Source organism: Mesocricetus auratus, unplaced genomic scaffold, assembly GCF_017639785.1.
Source record: "Mesocricetus auratus isolate SY011 unplaced genomic scaffold, BCM_Maur_2.0 Super-Scaffold_100010, whole genome shotgun sequence".
In the NCBI taxonomy this organism is placed as follows: domain Eukaryota; kingdom Metazoa; phylum Chordata; class Mammalia; order Rodentia; family Cricetidae; genus Mesocricetus; species Mesocricetus auratus.
This window is the reverse complement of record NW_024429194.1, coordinates 20,970,544-20,992,183: the sequence shown is the minus strand read 5'-3', so window position 1 is coordinate 20,992,183 and position 21,640 is coordinate 20,970,544.

The following is a 21,640-nucleotide window of genomic DNA, read 5'->3' as shown; positions in this document are numbered from 1 at the left end:
CTTCTGCCTCCACCTCCCAAATGTTGAGAGTGGAGAGAGGTATGTGCTGCCACGACACCCAGATATCTAAGCAACATTTCAAGATTCCCAGAGGTCCTAAACTGCCCAGGAATTTTCATTTTTAACCAGTCCTTTAATTGATTTCTAAATAAAATCAGTATCCAATGAAAGAATTAAGCAGCACCCACACACACCTCAAGGGTGAGAATTTTATGAAAGTGAACAGCTTTCAACTCCAAATAGCAGTGGGAGTGGGCGGGTGGAGGAGGGGCAGCTGTTGACGATGAGAAATGGGTGGTCTCCATGGAGAAGGTGACATTTGTAAAACAGTGCTTTAAGTAAGACTTGCCAGTAAGTCCGATCTGAGAGAGAAGACAGTGGGAATCAGTTACGGCCCTGCCCTACCCTCTGTCCCCGCAAACACACACCCCACCACCTTCTCCTCACGCAGTTGGGATCTATTTAGAGGAGGACTCTCAGGAGAAGGGGGGGATTTTACAGGTCTTGATGAGTTTAGAAATAACAGACTCATTATGTTACCATCTTTCATCAGGATCCGTAAACTCTCCCCCTTACTCTCTGTAGGCAGAATACCTCCCCACTGATATCCCCACCATGGTTCCCAAGACCTGTGAGTATGTGATGTCTCATGGCAAAAGGAGTTTTGTGAGTGGAATTGAGATGATGGAATTTAAAATAGGGAGGTAAGCCTCGACTGCATGGACCTGGTCACATGAGCCCTTAAAGGCATAGAGCCTTTCTAGCTAGAGTCCTGAGACACTGCAGATAAAAATGTATCAGAGTGGGAGCATGGGAGAGGCTCACCTCCCCACCCCCACTCCCGCTCCTGGAGGGAGCCCCGGGAAAGGGGAAGGAGCATGAGCCGCCAATGGGAAACACACTTAAGGGAATGGGGCTCCTCCTGGGCACCCACAAAGCCGCTGTGACACTGATCCAGGGGACTACGAGAGGGAGAGTGATGTTTTTCAACCCCACATTTGTGACTTTTGTTGTCACGTGTTCTGGGGCTGAACAAGAGAAGCCTAAAGTTCACACTTGACACCTGCACGACCCGGTGGCCTCACCTAAAATACTGACATTAAAACGAACTTGTGGGTGGTCACATGACCAGGCCATGGGCAGCCCAACCTGCAGGACCCGGACAACTAAAGAATTCCCAGGGTGCTTCTGGGGAAGGCCACAAGTTGAAGGATCGGCTGGGAGGCTCTACAAGGCCACATGAGCAGAGCAAATGTCTCCAGCTCAGACTGTAGTTTGTTTGAGGGAAGGCTGATAGAGACTGTGTTATCAGGTCCAAATCCAGCCTTTTACCCCCAGAAACTGAGGCCTTTGTCCTTGTTGGCTCAAGGTGGTTATTGTCCTTTTCCTGGTCATTGACTACAGCGTTCAGGGTGTGGCTGGGTTAGCAGGATGGGTTTGGACCTGAGCTCTAATGCCACCGGGACAATGTAACCAAGTCTTTTAACTTGGGGACTCCACCTTTCAACTATGGTGATGGTACAACAGCCTCCCACACATCTGAAGTTTTTCTTTCTGAGGTTTCAGCGAAGCATGGTTGGCTGACATTCAAAAGTATCAAATGGAAAATTCTAGAAATAAACACTTCCTAGGCTTTCAGTCGTGTGCTCCTCTCAGTTGTGTGATGAAATCTCACATCTAACTAATTCATGTCTCACAGGATGTGGCTGCAACCACTGCCCACCTTTAATCACCCAACAGTTGTCTTAGGTATCAGGCCCGTTGTCACGGCATCACAGTGCTATGTTTGAGTAAGCCCTATTTCACTCAATAACGACTCCATATCTCGAGTGATGATACTGACGATTCAGATATGACAACTGCTGATGGGTGATTCTGGGGGAACCCCCAGGCTCATGGCCCAGGCTCTTTTATGTGACTCCAGGACCATCTTATCCTAGTGGTTCCTTGGATCATCCTTCTAGAACAGGTAAACTTTGACCTGAACTCCAAACCCCAAATACAGCATCCAGAGCTCAACTGTCCTCTTTTCCAATTAAAATGGAGGTTTTCAAGCTGGACAGTGGTGACACGTGACTTTAATCCCAGCACTCGGGAGGCAGAAGCAGGTGGATCTTTGTGAGTTTGAGGCCAGTTTGGTCTACAGAACAAGTTCCAGGATGGTGAGGGCTACACAGAGAAACTGTGTCCTGAAAAACAAATGAAAGAAAGATAGATAGAAAGAAAATAGAGCTTTTCTTTTTTTTTTCTCTCCAGTGCTAAAGATCAGAGTTTTGAGCATCCTAAGCAAGCACACTACACTGAACTGTACCATCTGTAATATGGAGGATTAAAAACCATATTTATTTATCTGTTTATTTAGCTTATTTTGTGCGCAGTTTTGCCCATATATAATGTCTGTGTCCCACAAGTGTGCAGGGTCCACTGAGGCCTAAGAGGGAGTCAGATTCCCTGAAACTGGAGTTATAGATGGTTGCAACCACATGGGTGCTGGGAATTGAACCAGAGTCCTCTGTAAAAACAGGTTCTCCTTCGGGGAGTCCTGTGGAGGAGGGGATGAAGGATTAGAGGAACCGGAGGCGCCAGGGACACCAAGAGAACATGACCCACAGAATCAATCGGCTAGGACTCACTGGGGCTCGCAGGGATCAGGGAGCCTGTAGGGTCTTATCTAGGTCCTCTGCGTATGTGTGGCCAAGTAGCTTGGTGCTCTTGTGGGACTCCTAACTGTACCAGGCTTTTTTCTTTTGGGCCAGGTCCCAAATAATGACACAGAGATTTATTATTAGTTTTGAATGCTCAGCCTAGTTTAGGCACATTTCTGGCTAGCTCTTACAACTTAAATAATCTGTTTTGCCCTGGGGCATTTTACTTTTCCTTACTTTCTTGCTGTCTCTATGTCTGACTGATTGGTGACATCCTGGTTTCTGGTCTTGGGCATCTCTCTTCTCTCATTCTTCCTTTTCTTGAGCCTAGATTTCTCCTCCTATTTATTCTCTTCCTGCCAGCCTGGCCCATCCTTTTTCCTGTCTAACTATTGGCCATTCGGCTCTTTATTAGATCAACCAGGTGCCTTAGGCAGGCAAGGTGAAACAGATGCAGAAAATCTTCACATAATTAAACAAATGCAGCATAAATGAAAGTAACACACCTTTACACAGTTAAAGTAATCTTCTGCAGCATAAATAAATGTAACACATCTTTGCCTAGTTAAAATAATATTCTACAACACCTAACAATTGGAACAGGGTAGTTGCTGACTCTTTTGCCTACTTATGGGGCCCTTTTCCTCTTACGGGGTTTCCTCGTCCAGCCTTGATGTGATGGTGTGTGCCTGGTTTTATTGTAGCTTCTTATGCGGTGTTTGGTTGATGTCCTGGGAGACCTGCTCTGAGGGGAAATGATGGGGGCACGGATCTGGGGGAGAGGGGAGATGCGGGGAGAGACTGGGGCGGGAAAGGGAGGGGAAACTGTGGTTGGGATATAATATATGAGATAATAATAGTAACAACAACAACATGTGCTCTTAACTGCTGAGCCACCTCGCCAGCTCCAAATGGAAGTTTGGAAATGCTTGTGTCCTGTATGTCCAGGAGAAACCTCGGGAAGGGCCACTGTGGGTCCCCGAACTCACTGGGATTTTCCAGCTTCATCTCCAGCAGCCCTTCCTGGAGCTGCCCATGCTTTGGGGACCGGAGTTCAGCAAGTACCCAGTGTTCTTGTCGTGTTGCTCACCAGGGTGCCAGGCAGCGGCTCAGGGCTGCAGTGTGACTTACATTTAAGCCATTATTTGGACAGTGAATCACACACACACACACACACACACACACACACACACACACACACACACACACACACACACACACACACACACACACACACACCCTTCCACCTTCTCACCCAAGATCACAGTGAGGTTCGCTCCACGTCTAAACAGGGTGGAAACGTCTAAACAGCATGGAAACGACTCAACTCCTGCGGTCAGCCAGTTTGGATGGAAAGTGAGCGCCCCCTGCTGGCCTAGAAACGACATCTATGCCTAGGCCAGGACCTCCAAATAACTCCACTCCCATCTAGGAAGAACTTCCCAAACATCTAGCTCTCAGCAGTGTCGACAACTGGATTCGTATTTGTTGTAGACAAAAGGAGCCTGCCCTTGAGCAAGCTTTAGAATATCAAAATCTTTTATAAACACCACCTCCCACGAAACGCGGCAAAGCCCACATGGACCCGGCACAGAGTGGCCCTAATGGTAATCCTCTGTCCTGGGGAATGCTACTGTACAGGTTCCAATCAAAGGCTCCTCCACGGAGCTGTGGCCTTGAGACTGCAGGCTTCGCCCCAGAGCTGATAAGGCTTGCAGGCTTGTTCGGCAGCACATGTTGGGAGCACTGGGAAAGACTATTCAAAATAGTACTTATTAAACCCCACTTTACAGAGCTCAGCTCCCATTTCCCATTAGTGAACCCAGAAAATGGAACAGACCACTTGTGGCACTCTCTGGTGTCTAAAAAACACTTTTCAGTGTTAAGCTGTTTATGCTACTGTAAAGGATTTTTGTTTTATTTGGGGGGGAGTTTCTTCTTCTTATTAATATTATTATTATTGTAATTCATTTTTGCTGGCAGGGGTATACCCACGTCACAGCTGTTGCGTGGAGGTCAGAGAACAACTCTGAGGTGTTGGTTTCTCCCTCTATCATGTGGATCCTGAGTATCAGGCTCAGGCTTCCCAGCAAGTGTCTTTACCAGCGGAGTCACCTCAGTGGCCTTTTTATGTCACTTCAAAATTGCAATGCAGCCCACACTGGCCTCAAACTCACTATTTTAGGTCAGGCTGGCCCTCAATCCTCCTGCCTCAGTCCCCTCAGTAGTGGCATCTATGTGAGTGTCACCATGCCGGGCTATTTAAAATGTGTGGATTTCTGGTTCAATTCAAGACTTGCATTGGCCATTTTAATCGTTGTATTAGCGGATTGAGGTCTCTTTAGGATGAATTCTTACGCAAAGCAACCTGGGAACATCAAGAAGTGGTTATCATCCACAGACAGGACTGTATCACAACAGTGATTGTAGCAACAGAGGTGATGTTTCCGTTAAAACGAAGAAAAGACAAATACTGAGGTTAATAGGAACCTGAATTGCGTATACTGTCACTTAGTGGCTCATTCACCAGCCTACGGAAGGGGCGTGCAGGTGTAGGCATGATTGAGTCAGCACAGATTCCTTCTCCACTTTGTCAACTTGCAGTCATTTAACAACAGCTTTTCATATATTTCTGTTTGAGTGTTATGAAGATATTTCAAAATGATTAAAAGGGTTTATTGGTTTTTAAAAACTATCTTTACTTCTTCAAATGACTGTCATATCTACACACACACACACATACACACACACACACACACTGTTTCTGTCATCCTTTGTGGAATTTACTCAGGCCCCATGGACATTAGGGAACTATTACTATTGAGTTTTATAAATAGTAGACTTGTTTAAACTGGCCCTAGGTGCCATTCGGGTTTCTAGAAGGGTTGGGGGAAACGTTCAGACTGTTAAAACGTTGAGTTAGGGACTGACTCTACAGGGAACTCTCTGACTTGGGCACAGGGAGGACAAAGATGGCCAGCTTGGCATTGCAGACACCGCTAATGACACCGAGATCAAGAAAGCGAGGCCTGGAGAAGAGGAAGTGGACTTGATGGAGGAGCCTGGGTTAAGTTAAGAATCCGTAAGGCAGCTTCCAGGAAACTCCCACCCTGGCCCCAGCTAAAAGGAGGAAACTGCAGCTGCCCTGTGACCTCCTCAGGCTATCTAGACAAACTGCCCCAAAGAACTAAAATTTCCCCAGAATCCCATGGTAACCTTCCCTCCTCTGTGGAAACAAAGGGGCCTAAAGAACTAAGTCTCCCCAGGAATCGCATGCTGGGGGAAGGGAAAGGTTTTGCCCTGGTGCCTCACAGAAAGAGCTTTCCCACAGTGTTGACAACTTAAGTCAATGAATATTTCCTGGCTTTTGTTTAACCTACTCTGTAAAATTTTGGCTCTGCTATGAGTTCAGTGTGCTTTGCTCTAAGTTATCCCATAGTGTGCAAAAGGGTGGTGTTTTTTTTAGGGTGGTATACCTCCCTGAGAAGCTTCATTTTATATGCAGGGGTTTTTGCTGTTTTGTTTTTTGTTTCTTTCCTGACTGTCCTAGAACTCACTTTGTAAACCCAGCTGGCCTTGAACTCACAGAGATCCACTTGTCTCTGCCTCCTGAGTACTGGTACTAAAGGTGTGTGCCACCACCCAGCTTGTTTTGTTTTTTTAAGATAGGGTTTCATGTACACTAGGCTGGCCTAGAGCTCGCAGAAATACACCTGCCTCTGCCTCCCTAGTGCTAGGATTAAAGGTGTGCACCATTATGCCTGGCATATGCAACTTTTGACACCATTAAAATTATTTCTTTTTGTTTTGTGTTTGAGGGTTTTGCCTGCATATATGTGTATGCAACCCATGCACGCCTGCTGCCCTTGGAGGCACCAGAGAGGGGATTTGATTGGTGGAACTGGATTTACAGTTGGTTGTGAACCATCATGGGGGTGCAAGAAACTGAACCTACGCCCTCTGCAAGAGCAACAGGTGCTCTTAAGAGCCGAGCTCCCTCTTCTTGACTCTGTCTTGAGTACAAACACAGGCAAGATGACTGTCTTGGTGGGCACCAATACCACCATGCGTCCAGTGTCACCCATGAGACACTAACTTAGCAACTAAGTTATGCCTAAAGGTAGAAAAAGGGCCTCTCTATAAATGCATCTGAGGAAATTGGAACCAGATGGGCACATGGGTGTATTTTACTGTTAGGAAAGCCAGACTCCACAACTGATCAGATGCACCAGACCAAGAAAAGGTGCGCTCCCTCACCTGACCTCATGAAGAAGAGGACACTCAACACTGTCGTGGCCATGGGCCCCACTGACCTGTCGTCTGATATCTGGTGGGTGTGGTAAGGGACCCTTCCAGAAGCTGATTCAAATGCATTGTCTGTCCACCCATTGGTTGCTTGTCTGGATCTGGTCCCGCCCTTTCTCTATGGATTCCAAGACTCCATAGCTTACCTCTGCATCTCACATAAAACCTGGGACTTGGATGAAGCCTGTGTCCCTGTGACTTCACATTGCAGAGGTGTCTCCAGCAAGTTCACTGTCTGACCCAGTGCCCCTTCCCCAGACACCCTCTTTGCCGCCCTAGCAGCCTCTTGTGTCTCAGACAGCCTTCCTTGAACTCTGTTGCAGCCTCTTTGCCTATTCTGTAGCAGACGATAACAAAAAGCGATTAAGACAGCATAATATATTTGATACTTATTTTGTAACAAGTAGAAAGAAAATACTTTCTGGTTTCCACATGTTGGCTCCTTCATCAAATGATTTGTTTAAATATAATTATTCTATTTCTCTGTGTGTGTGTGTGTTTATGTATGTATGTGCACACATGTGGGTGCATGTATATGGTTGTGGAGGCCAGAGGTCAAGCGTCTTCTTCCATTGCTCTCTACCTTTTATTTCAGAGACAGGGTCTCTCAGTGAATCTGAACCTTGCTGGCTGGCTAGACTGACTGGCCAGCACCCTCGGGGATCATCTTGTCTCTGCCCCTCCCCGCCCAGTGCTAAGGTACCAGGAGTACATGGACACATCGAGCTTCTTACAAGGGCACTACAGATTTGAATTCAGGTCCTTGTGTCTGGGCAGAAAGCAGTCTACTGTGATGGTTAACATTACATTTAAAGTTTAGACATACTATGTTTGAGAGCCTGAAAAGCAAAAAAAAAAAAAAAAAAAAAAAAAGCCTCTAACACACAAGCCCCTGACCGTACCCTAGCAACCAGCCCACTTCCCCTTTCTCCCAGACGTGGGGAACTATTCTTAAATGAACTGATCTTGTAAAATTTGCTGGTATTGCAAGATAATAGGTCATAAAATGAACTGCTATTTCTGCTTTTGTAATCAAACTTGCTTACTTTGCTCAATGACTAAGACAACTACACAGCATATATGCTAAAATCAGACCCTGCCTACATGTAGACACAACACATGCAATCTTACAGTTTTTGACTTTATAAGCCTTGGGCTGATATGCCCCGAGGGGCTTCAGAACATCCCCACTGCAGCCAAGTCTCCATTCCCCCAGCAAGGATTCTATGAGGTTCGGCAGCGGTCTAGGGGTGAAGTACCAGACGAGAAGAAGCACCATCTTACTCCCCAGGATGGAACTGTGGGAGGAAGCCCAGCTTGAGACAGGCAGGAGGGTCACAGACCTGAAGGTTCCAGATAAAATGACTTTTTTCAAAGATCTGGAAGTAATCTTGGGGCGAGCTCCTCTCAGTAATTTGTGCTGGTTTAATTTAAATTTAGAATCGCCATATGTACTGGGTGGTTTTGTATGTAAACTTGACACACGCTAGAGTCATCCGAGAGGAAAGAGCCTCAGCTGGGGAAATGCGTCCATGAGCTCCAACTGTAAGGCATTTTCTCAACTGGTGATCAACTGGGGAGGGCCCAGCCCATGGTGGGTGGTGCCATTCCTCGGCTTCTAGTCCTAAAGGTGGGCTGAACAAGCCATGGAAAGCAAGCCAGTAAGCAGCACCCTTCCGTGGCCTCTGCATCAGCCTCCAGGTTCCTGCCCTGTTTGAGTTCCTGTCCCGACTTCCTTCAGTGATGAATAGCAACGCTGACGTGTAAGCTGAATAAACCTTTTCCTCTCCAACTTGCTTTTTGATCACGGTGATTCACTGCAGCAATAGAAACCCTAATTAAGATACCATATTACTTATTTTTCTTACTGCTTTGACCAAGTACCTGACAAGAAGCAACTAAAGGGGAAAGGGTTTATTTGGTTCACAGTTTGAAGAGGCACAGTCTATCATGGTGGGGAAGGCATGGGTGACATCAGGTGGTGGAGATAGTTGGTCACACTGTGTCTGAGTCAGGAAGTAGACAGCAGACAGGAAGTAGGGCTGGGCTATAAAACCTGAAGCTCCACCTCCAGCGATTCACTTCCTCTAGAAAATTCCACTTCCTAAAGGCTCCACAGTTTTCCACAGCGCCACCTGCTGGGGACCAAGTGTTCAAACACATGAGCCTGTGGGGGATGTTTCCCATTCAAGTCACAATCATGGTACTTGAGAATGACAGAGGATCCACACACTATTGGCAATGGCCCTTTCCTGCTGATGAGACACTGGAACATAGCTGGCCTGGTCAGCAGATGGTTGGCTATGAAACCACGTCTCTGGTATCTTCCAGCTTCTCCATAAAGCATTCCATGGGTCTGTCCAGTTGAGTGGGGTCCTCAGATTTCCAGGGGAGAAGTACAGCCCACAAGAGTGACGCCAAGAAAGGATTGCCTGTATCACCAGGCCATGCGGTCCTCAGATCCAGGCTCCATAGAGAGAACGCACTGACGAGGTGGGAATTCCTATGTAAACCACAGAGTGGCCTCACACTCAGAAGCCCTGATCCCAGATTCTTCCCAGGAAGGCCTGCTGAGGTGAAGTTGGCATTTCAATTCTGTCACCCGCATAGATCTATGACCTCAATAAAATGAAGATGGTCTTTATTCCCTAGAGGAGGCAGGCAGTTCTGATAGCATGCAAGATAAAAATGTTAATGAACGCTTTGCAGTCTCTTAAAATAGATCCAGAAGCCTGTGGCTGAGAGATGCTTACCCTGAGCCCGCCCACCCACCCACCCTGGCACTTTTCAAACTCCTTTCCTCCTATGTGTGAAAAATGTGAACATCCAGACAGAGGGTATGGGGCGCATTGAATTAAAGGTATCATAAAGCAGTGTTGGGGAGATGGCTCAGTTGGTAAAATGCTTGCCATATAATCATGGGGATTCCTAGGATCCACGTGAAAAACAAATGCTTTGGCAGCGTGCACTTGTCATCCAAGTGCTGGGGAGCCGGAGATGGGAGGATCCCTGGGGCTCACTGGCCAGCTGGTCTAATTGGATTGGTGAGTTCTAGGCTCTGTGAGAGACCCTGTTTCAATAAAATGAGGGACACAATGAAGGAAGACACTCAGTGCTGGTGTCTGGCCTCCATGTATATACACACATATATGCCTACACACACATACACACACACACACACACACACACACACACACACACACACACACCACATCCCAACATCATAAAGTGATGTAACAGCTTGGCTTGACTTGTCAAACATCCTCTCAGGGTTGTGGTGGTCCTTTTTGATGTGATCAATATAGAAACCAGTTGCTTTGAAGAAAGCAGCTGACCCCCTAGGTTGCGGGGATGCTTCCACCACTCATTTGGGGGCCTTGATCCCTGGCTAATGCCAGCATTGATGGCCATGCCCATCTGACCACTTTCTCCATCCTTGGCCTGACTCCTCCACCATATAGACAGACCTCTCCAGCATCCTCTTCCTCCGCTCCTCAAGGGCAGCGCTCTTCAGTCTATGTTCCATCCTGGTACTTGCTTCCTCTGTGTTCTGCTGCCCTCCCCTTTAAGCTGCTACTCATCTGACCTCTGCTTCCAGCTCTTATACCCAGTTTCTGTCTTCCTTTGTCACCGGCATCAACCCAAGAGACCCCATGAATATGTCCTGCCCCCCACATACTTTGTTTTCTCCTCCATCGTTCTATTGATCTCTTTTTTACATTCCTTGGCTCAGAATCTCATTGTTAAGGCTTTCTAGGCAGCAGGCATGATTCATGTGCTTCCCTCCAATAAAAGACCCTTAGTAAACACTAAATTGTTTCATGGAAGTCCCCAGATCCACAGTGACTATGACTGTTGAATGCTTCAGCCTAGAAGGTAAGCCTCGATGAAGATAAATTTTCTCTGACTCCAGCTGAAAATGTCACATATCTCGGGAAGAGGAAATAAAAGGATAGTTGACATCAATATGTATCTTACTTTTCCAAAATTGCAGGGAGAGGTCATTTTCTGAGGGTTGGCCAGTGCCCTCTGCAGCTCTGTTCTTCAAAGCTCCAGAGATGAAGAAAGCCAGCTCGGAGAATCACAGTCTTAGAGGCCCCTCCCTCCTGGCATTCTCTTGCGAAGAAGCTAGGCAATGTGGGCCTGTCTAGGTCCATTCCCTGCTTGTTAGATGAGGTCTCTGTATTCGTAACACTATACTTCCCCCTGGTGGAAATGAACAGGCTGCACAGATTGCAATCCTTCTCCGGAGGCCCTGGCAACAGGGGTGAGGAAGTAGGAAAGAAAATCAATTGGCTGGAGAGGGTACAGCAGGAAAAGGCATTTGTTGGCAAGCCTGATGGCCTGTGGCCCAACCCATTTTGACTTCCCTGTGTGCATACACATGCTAGCATAAACACACACAATAGGTAAATAAACAAATGCAAAAATTACAAAAAAGAAAATCAAACCTCCTCATTTGTAAGCTTTCTACCACAGAACAATAACATCCTCCCTGTTGGACCTGTGTCTAAAAGGTGTTTTTCTCTCTCTGTCTCTGTCTCTCCTCTCTCTTGTGATTTTGCTGTGGTCTTGCAACTTACACCCTCATTCAAACAAAAAGGCATGGCCTTAAAGGTGTCTCACTCCTTAGGATTGCATTAGATTGCACCTCCAGGACTCAGTTTTAGACATTCCAGGCCAGCTGGGCTGACCAGCCTGGGTTAAAGCCTCTGCTTGATGGAATCCCAGCCCCGGGTAAAACCTACAGATTCACCTACATCGTGGTTAAATGTCTTCATTAGGAAAACAATCAAGTCAGGCATGAAGCAGTCATGTGAAAAGCAGGGGCTGTCCCCAGGCCATGTCATTGAGCAACTGGGAGCTAAGCCCTAAGAAAGAGGTAGTGTGCCTGGCAACAGCTGTCCACATGGAAACGAATAATAGCTTCCTAGAGCAGATGGAAGGTCAGAGAGAAAATATCAGGACACCAATGACAAAACTGAAAACCATATAGAAATATATTCTCTATTAAAATACAAAATCAAATGAACCACGGCTTATGAGAGGACATAGAGCTAACAGCAAAGGTTAGTAAACACAGAAGTGAGGCAGACAATGGCGGACACACAGAGAAACTTCCGAGTAGCAGATCGCTGAGAGCCAGGAGTCCAGGAAGCAGCCACTACATTCCCCGACACCACTACTGTAGACTTTTCCAGGTGACTGCACTATTGATGGAATAAAAACATTTATGACGGCTGGGTGGTGGTGGCGCACGCCTTTAATCCCAGTACTGGGGAGGCAGAGGCAGGAGGATCTACGTGAGTTCGAGGCCAGCCTGGTCTACTAAGTGAGTTCCAGGACAGCCAGGACTGTTATATAGAGAGACCTCATCTCAAACACACACACACACACACACACACACACACACACACACACACACACACACACAGAGAGACAGAGACACACACACAGAGAGACAGAGAGAGACAGAGAGACACAGAGAGAGACACACACACACACAGAGAGACAGAGAGACAGAGACAGAGACAGAGAGACACACACACACAGAGACAGAGAGAGACAGAGAGACACAGAGAGAGAGACACACACACACACACACACAGAGAGAGACACACACACACACAGAGACACACACACACAGAGAGACACACACACACAGACAGAGAGAGAGAGAGAGAACAGCCAGCAACAGTTGAAGAAAATACTGGAGGCAAACTTGGTGTGAGGTCCAAGCTCTGATGCCAGGAAAGGGGGAGGTGGCAGGAGACTGGGAGGTTGAGAAATTGAAGCTGATGAGATGCATTTTATTCACTCTGGGTAGGTAAGCAGGTCTTGGCAAGCATCAGGCACACGCAGACACACACAGCTGCACACAGATGGATGTAGGCACATATGCAGGCTAGCACACAGGCCGCCCAGAGAAAGGCACAGACATATATATGATAACAACAGACACACAGGCAGGCTGGGGAAGGCAGGACAAAGGCCTCTGACCTGAGGTTGGATTTATACACAATGTCACAAAGTGGCATTCTGTCAGGGTTGGTTATACAACAGATTACATCACTGTTTACTTCTGGGTTCCCTAGACATTTGATGTCAGCCATCCCCAATTCTGCGCTAACCATCTTGGCCTATGTCAGTTATCCATATCTGCACCATGTTATTTAAACATAAACCAGCCCCTACAGACCTCTGTTCCCAACACTTTGGTATTTACATCTCTAAAAATATGCTATTCCTTTAAAAAGCTTCAAAATAAGTCTAAACAGATCCTGGGTGATATGTTCTGAGATATGGGTCACAAGGTGATTTCAGCATTGTGGTAAGGTAACAGGGTGTGCCCACACAAACATGGGTGACATAGCTTGCAGCAAGCTTGGGCTGTGTGGTGGACACTGTACTCCCCAAAACTTTGTGATCTAGCATTTGACTGTTTATGTAATATAAGTCCGATATTGACATTTTGTGACATAAAATCTCTGTAAATGTTATTAAGATTAATCAAATGTCTAAGTCCAGATATAATGAATGCTTTAACTTGGACTGGCTTATTTACTAGGAGAAATCACATAGAAGATGAATGAAACTCACACAGCAACAGTCTGAATCAACAGACAGCGCCTAGTGTGCACGGTATTGGGGGAATGCATGAGAGAGAAGGAACACATAGAACGTTCTTCACACCATCTCTAGGCCTCTTCCTGCATCCTCTTAAAAAGTCTTCACCTGGAGGACAGACACCAGGTAGAGGATGTGAGAATCAGCCGCTGATAGTTACAAAGGGAACAACGCATTGCCTGACAAACTACAACCAAAACCCTAACAAGTGGCAAGTGGAGAAACCCTCATCAGAGGTCTCACAGCATCCATCCACAATGAGCAAAATAAAAATTAGTGATAAAACATGCTGAAAACATGTAGGACCAAGAGAGCCAATAGCCAAGAGAAAAAAATGCAGGAGTCGTGGATACCAAAGAGAAGCCATGAAAAATTGATGGACATGCTAAAGAAAACAAAAGATAATAAGGGAAATGAGGCATTTTCACAGAATTGGGTGTTTAAGAATCAAGTTAAAATTTAAAATCTGCAGTGAATCTATTGAATGGATCTACCAGCACACTAGTTGTGGTAGAAGGCAGGGGAATAAGGATATAATCAAACTGGGGCTGGAGGGATGGCTCAGTTGTTAAGAGCACTTGCCTGCTCTTTTGGAGGACCCAGGTTCAATTCCCTGCACCCACACTGCGGCTCACAGCCATCTGTAACTCTGTTTTCTGGCTGTCTGAGTCTCTCCTCTGGCCTCTACTGGCACCTGGGGTACCTGGCATGCACATGGCGCACAGACATAGGTGTAGGGAAACAGTCACATGCATAAAATAAAAATAAATCTAAAGAAAAAGTCAACAACAAGGTGGTCAAATGAAGCAAAGACAGGAAAGCAATGATGCGGACAGAACAGAATGGAAGATAAATATTAGTGTCTGTGGAAGGAGAGGGAATAACACAAACAACATTTTAAAAGATAATGGCTAAGGAGATGTGTATGTATGTATATATTTATGTATGTATGTATATATTTATGTATGTATGTATATATGTATGTATGTATGTATGTATGTATCTATCAAAGTAGAACTATCAACTTACAGATGACTCAAGATTCTAAGTAAATCCCAAATAGCATGACCGAAGAAACACATCATAGTCAAATTTCATCAAACCAAAGATGAAAAGAAATTAAAAAAAAAATTTTAAAGTAGGCCCAGGGGAGACACATTCCTTTCAAAGAAGCAAGACAAGGACAAGGCCACTGACCTTACAACATGGACCATGGGACCAAGTAACACTGGAATGGCATGGTCAATGGGCTGAGTATCGGTAGCTCAAAGTTCTTTTTTTTTTTTTTTTTTTTTTTTTTGGTTTTTGAGACAGGGTTTCTCTGTGGCTTTGGAGGCTGTCCTGGAACTCGCTTGGTAGTCCAGGCTGGTCTCGAACTCACAGAGATCCGCCTGCCTCTGCCTCCCGATTGCTGGGATTAAAGGCGTGCGCCACCAACGCCCGGCAGCTCAAAGTTCTACACACACTAAATAAAGACACGCTGAGAAATGTCACACACATTGAAGCTGAAAGGTGGGTACAAAGAACACTGAAGATGGGAGGGAGCTCCACGACTTTGGCGGGAAGGAGACGGATTTCCCAAACAGTGTGAAAGTGGCATTCAACACAAGCAATGCAGCCGATGGATCACGTACAAGCTGGTAATTGACGTTATCCCTCCACCTCCAAGTACAACTCCAAGAGATAGAGATCTCTGCATCGGCAACACACGTGTGTGTCTGTAAGGCATGTGATCGAGGTAAACAGAAAAGAAGATGGGTCAGAGATGTGACCACTAATTTTCCAAAAGTGCCTAAGAAAATATTAACATCAGTAGTCAACAAGGAAATGCAAATTACAGGAACAAGACCATGGTCTTACCTTCTTGCTAAGTTTTTCCATGAAAAAAATATTTATTAATTTATTTATGTTTTCAGACTAGAGCATGTGGGCGTGTGTGCAGCAGTCAGAGGAAACCCGCGTGAGTCAGCTCTCCCCTTCCATCATGGAGGTCCTGGGGACACAAATTCAGGTCGTTGGGCTTCTTGGCAGGGGCCTTTACCCACTAACCTGCCACCTTACCAGCCCTGAGTTCCTAGACTTATTCTAAATTAGCTAAAATTGAAAAACTAGTCCAACTAATTTGATGAGGCTGTGGAGGAGCAAATATGCACACACCAGGAGTGTAGGTGTAAGGAAATTACGTAAACACTTGAGATCTGTTAACACGACACGTGTCCCACACCTGCTGCTTCATGCACAGGAAAACGACACTCCAGAGGCGATTGCTCAAAGCATCCTGGTCAGGCATAAATTCCCAAATCCCAAACAATGCCAATGTCCTACAGGAGCAGAATGATGGGTATTTAAATAGTGTCATTCATGTGATGAAATGTAACTTAGAGACACAAATGAGCATCTTGTGACATACACACAACACAGGTGACTCCACCAACTAAGTGACGAGTGGAAGAAGTCAGTCACACGCGGTGACGGTTAAAAAGAGCCAAAGCTATCTTTGATGCTTAGACACCACAGGAGTGATTGTGCTGAGGAGGAGGTGTTGACTGGGGAGGGAGGACGGGGACTCCGGAAGGGCTGAGCCTGCGTAGTGCTCTCCTTGCAGTAGCCGAGAGGCTCTAAGCTCATCACTTGACCACTTACACGAGGATTCACTAGATGTCAATTACAAAGCTGTAAAACTACAGCCAGGGCTTACAGCTGGTCCTCTCAGATGGCACCCTGCTCCATTGCTTTCCAACTCTGTTTGCATCCCTGATAAAGCGGAAAACTTCTGTTCAGAAAGCAGGACACATACAGTCCAGATACTACAATCCCACTTCAGGTAAGCGGGGATTCATAGCCAGGTTTAACCACAAAATGTTAATCGCCGAGGAACTTAAATGTTCATCCTTCCCACCACAAATCAAACGTGGCAAAATTAAAACACTGACCTTGTAAAATCGCTAGCAGTGGTTTGCAAAAGAGGCAGGCTCCGTATTTAAGGGTGGCTGCCCGGGAGCCCATAAAGATGTCAAAATGCCGTTAGCCAACAGAATTGTGGGAGGGGAAAGTTGGAATGTAAGATCTGTTTTGTTTAGAAAATGAATACCCATTCTTCACTAAAAATGAAGGTGTCATACACTAGAAATAACTTTGATACCATTTTGCTTTGGAGTTTGGGTGCTGAAGTCTGAGTTAGCCTTCTTCCTGGGCTCGGGAGGCACTGTGGTCTAGATTCCCATGTGACTCCCTCGTGGCTGTTGTTACTCATGCATCCTATTACTTCCCTGTCCCATCTCCATCACGTGACCCTTCTGTCCTTAGATGGAGGGAGCTCTCTACAAGGTTTGATGCGTCCTTAGAAACTGTGTTTGTGAGGGTTCGTGTGGGCAGTGCAATCCACATAAACTGCGCTTTATTTGCCTCATAGTATATGACTTTGCATCATTTCATTGGAGATTTCTCTATGACACTGTGGATGCCCAGGGCATCCTCTCTCTCAGGCAGCCATCCTTTTCTTTTTTTTGAGACAGGGTTTCTCTGTGGCTTTGGAGCCTGTCCTGGAACTCACTTGGTAGTCCAGGCTGGTCTCGAACTCATAGAGATCCACCTGCCTCTGCCTCCCGAGTGCTGGGATTAAAGGCGTGCACCACCAATGCCCAGCTTGGCCATCCTTTTCTTACCTGTCCCTCTTGTGATGGGTGCTTGGTACCACTTGCTACTCTAGTACCAGGAGGAACATCCTTCACCGTGTTCATGTGACCCTGGCTCATGCGGACACAGTGACAAGTGAGAGCGTGAGGAGAGAGTGGGGATTACTGCAGTGTTTAGTGTCCTTCATGCTGTGACAAAGACTTATAAAGGCAATTTAAGGAAGGGTGCATATTTTGGTGTATGGTTTGAGGGTCCAGTGTTGGGGAAGGTATAATAACAAGAGTGACTCTTGCTGTGGCAGCAGGAGCATGAGGTGGCAGGTCACACTGTTCAGTCAGGAAGCAGAACGTACTTACTCAGTTGAGGACCTCAGGCCAGAGGATGTGGCCACCCCCATTCAGGATGGGTCTCTCCACTTCCTTGAATCCATAATACCCTCATGGTCACACCCAAAGCTGTATCTAAACCCAGTTGACAGTGAAGGTTGATGTTACACATGCACCTGGAACTGTGTGTATGACCACATGTGGCATGGCTGAGGCTGAGATAGCGGTTTTTCAGAGGACCAGAATGGTTATGGAATCCATCGATGAAGGGTTGCAAGGTCACTGAACAAATGGAAGGAAAGCACACAATGGAGAAGATTCTGCATGTAGGTATTTAGAGGTGGCCTTAATGCCTTGTTTGGCTTTACAGAAAATGGAACAATGCCTCAGGAAGAATGCATCCCGCATCCCACACCCATGTCCTGCACCCCACATCCAGCATCCTGCATCCTGCACCCCACATCTTGCATCATGCACATCATATTCCGCATCCCTCATCCTGCATCCCGCATCCCTCATCCTGCATCCCACATCCAGCATCCCACATCCCGCATCATGCATCCCATATCCTACATTCCATTCTGCATCATGCATCCGCATCCCACACCCCATGTCCTGCGCCCCACATCCAGCATCCTGCATCCTGCACCCCGAATCCTGCATCCTGCATCCCACATCCTGCCTCTCACATCCCGCATCTGGTTCAGGTCCTGGGTGCGAATGACTCAAAATTCCAGACAGGACATGCCACATTGAAACACACATATTTTAATTTAATACAGGGTTCATACAAAAATATGTTTTATATGTTTACTTATGTGGTTTTAAAAGTGTTTCCTCATTTTTAGCATTTTTAGTAACCATTCAGTCAATCATCTTAAACATTTCAAGAGGAGAGACTCTACTGCACAGGCTTGAATATGTGGGTTCACAGAACAGCCTTATGGGGGGAATCTGTGGTGTCCACAGTGGTCCAGGGTCAGGGGAAAGATTCAAGATAATTATATCTTCTTGCATTCCCTGTCTGGTTGATGAATTTTTGTGGTAAGTTTGTGTTAGTCTTGTGATAAAAAAGGATTCTTTTTTTCAATAAAAGGAAATGAGCTACTCCTCTGAGGAAAAGGAGTCTTGAAAGCCAAAAGCAGTGATAACTACATGCTGTCTGTGTTGAAGCACTTGTACCTGGTCCTGATGCAAGCTGAAGTGTGGGCCTGTCCAGAAGTCCCTCTTCTCTCTCTTTAGAACACATTCAAACGTGAGATGCAGATTTTAGCAGAACCAGGCCACTGTTCGCTTTCTGTTACTCTATAGGAGTAGTCGTTATATCCACTCTGTCTCTGGAGAACCCTGATTAATGCTCAAGGGTTGTTTGGTGTGTGTGTGTGTGTGTGTGTACATGTGTGTATTAGTGTACATGTGAGTGTGTATGACTGTATGTGAGTTTATGTGTGTTAGTGTGTGCGTGTATGTGTGCATCAATAAATGTATAGTGTGTGTGAGTGTATGAGTGTGTGTGAGTGTATGAACAGTGTCTGTATGTGTGTCTGAGTATGAATGCACGTGATATTATTCTGTAAAAGCTACAACTCTAACTGCTTCCTGATTCTTCCTTAGCTAGGTCTGTGTGTGTGTGTGTGTGTGTGTGTGTGTGTGTGTGTGTGAGGAGGTTATGATAATTCACAGTTCATCAACTTCTTAATATGCAAAGTTTGTATATTTGGTTGCTGATTTGATGTTGGTAATAAAGCTGTTTTTTTAGGCCTAAAAATAAGACTTAGTAACCACTTTCTATATTAAAGTCATGAATTGCTCAAAGCACATTAGTGCCCCCAGGAAGTCCTGAACAAAACACCAGGAACTGTCATAGCTCCTTCACTTCCCTCAGAGCCCATACACACCATGTTCTTCAATTTTATCTCCTTCCCTCTCAAGACAATAGTTTTCCTTGGAGCAATTATGTGTGTAGACCAGTTCATGGAACATAAGGAAAGGCTAGGGTGACAGTATGCTATAATGTGGGGTCACAGGTCACCACCTGATCTCAGCAAGTCCTGTGTCTTAAGAGACTGGGTCCTTTTTTGCTATAAGAAGGGAGTTACTTGCTTTTTTCTCTGAGGCCTGAACCTGACTGGGGAGCATCATCCGCAAGTGAATCAGGAACTGAAGAAGAAAACATGGAGTATGGCTGCTTGCTGGTTTGTTCTTCATGGCTTGCTCAGTTTGCTTTCTTATACAAACAACGATCACTTGACCATGGGTGACACTGCCTATAGTGGGTTGAGCACCTCCACATCAATCATTAAATGATAAAATACCCCGTAGACATACACACACAAGGTGATAAGGACAAGTCTTCAACTGAGGTTCCTCTTCCAAGTTATGCCTAGAGTTGTATCAAGTTGACAGAAACTACCAGCATAGAAAGCAAAGGAACTATTTGGCTTACATGTCTGATCATTCTCCATTACTGAGGGAAGTCATGGCAGGAACCTGGAAGCAGGAAATGAACAGAGACCACAGAGGAGCACTGATGACTGCCTTGCTCTTCATGACTTGTTCAGTCTACCTTCTTAAACAACCCAGGACTTCCTGCCCCAGTGGTGACACCACCCACAGTAAGCTAGACCCTCTCGTATCAATCACTAACCAAGAATAATGCATATGTCTTCCATCTCGCTGTAGCTTATAGTCCTGTCCCATCTGTATCCCACTTGACTACTGTATGAGTCTGAATCCATGTCTGCCTGAATGCCGCCATGTGAATCTGTCTGTCTCTACAAAGGGCTTTGCCCTGTCTTTTGTTTTGAATCCATAGAACATAGCATTTGAGGAAGGAAGGGGGACACTTTACAGACATCTTTAGCAGAGCTTTACAAAGGATTGAACTTGACTGATTCCAGCTGACCCAGAAGCACTAAGAAAAGCATTCACTTACCAAACAACATGCATATTATGCTTCCAGCATTTTTGGTAGACATTTATTATGTAAGGTTGCTCTTATTTGCCGTTTTCAGCATTTATTACCATGACATGCATACAAATATGCATTATTCATGGGTCACATTCTAAGGCTAAGGTAGGTTGTTGTAAGGGTTGACTACTTGGGAAATCCAAGGACGGTAAAGTTTGTTGTTATGACTTAAACAGACAGAATACCCAGCAGGGATGTCAGTCTTGAGTCTCATATGACCCCGGACTGTGAGGTCCAGCGAAAGTTCCACTCTCTCAGAATGTAATAGATATTTTCTTTTGGAAGCAGGGTTTCTTTGTGTAGCCCTGGCTGTCCTGGAACTCATTCTGTAGACCAGGCTGGCCTCAAACTCAGAGATTGGTCTGCCTCTGCCTCCCGGATGCTGGGATTAAAGGTGGGTGCCACCAAACCCTGCTTATAGACACTTTCATGCTAATTACATTGCCAGTGTGGGGTGAGGGGTCTCTCATAGGCCTAGAGTTTGGATTTTACCATGCTTGTTGAAAAACAATTTTTAAAAATAAGCATTTGGCTGCTCCTCTCTCTGCCTTCTAAATTAGAGCAATTTGTTCCAATTTACACTTAAAATCGCAAATTCAGTATGTAGCTCACGACTGCCGGTTATTAGGGAAATTTATCACATGGGGCTGGGCTGCACTTATGGCAGTAAACTGGTTTGTTGTTTTTATTTAGGCTGTTTGTAGATCTTTAGAAATGATTCGAAGCTGTTTTAAGACTTAAGATAGGATGAATAAAACAGAAACATAAAGTAAGACTGAATGTAAAAGCTAGGTGTGGTAGCACATGCCTATAACCCAGCACTTAAGAAGCTGAGGCAGGAGGATTGTGAGTCAGGGGTTGTCCTGGCTTCATAGTGAGTTTCAGTGGCCCCTGGGTGTCCTGGCTGTCTGGTCAAATCCCAAAGACACTCTATCTTCCTCACATTCAGGGTTCTGTTGCCTTTTCGGCTGGTTCACGTGCATCGGTGTCTGTCCAGCTCCTCTTCAGCTTGCACACATTTCTTTTGTTTCTTTTAAGCTATTGTCTCATCTTCTATTCTGTTTGCTCTGGAGACTTATAAGAAAAGAGTGACAAAAAAATAAAAGCCAAATGTTAATACCACCAGTCAA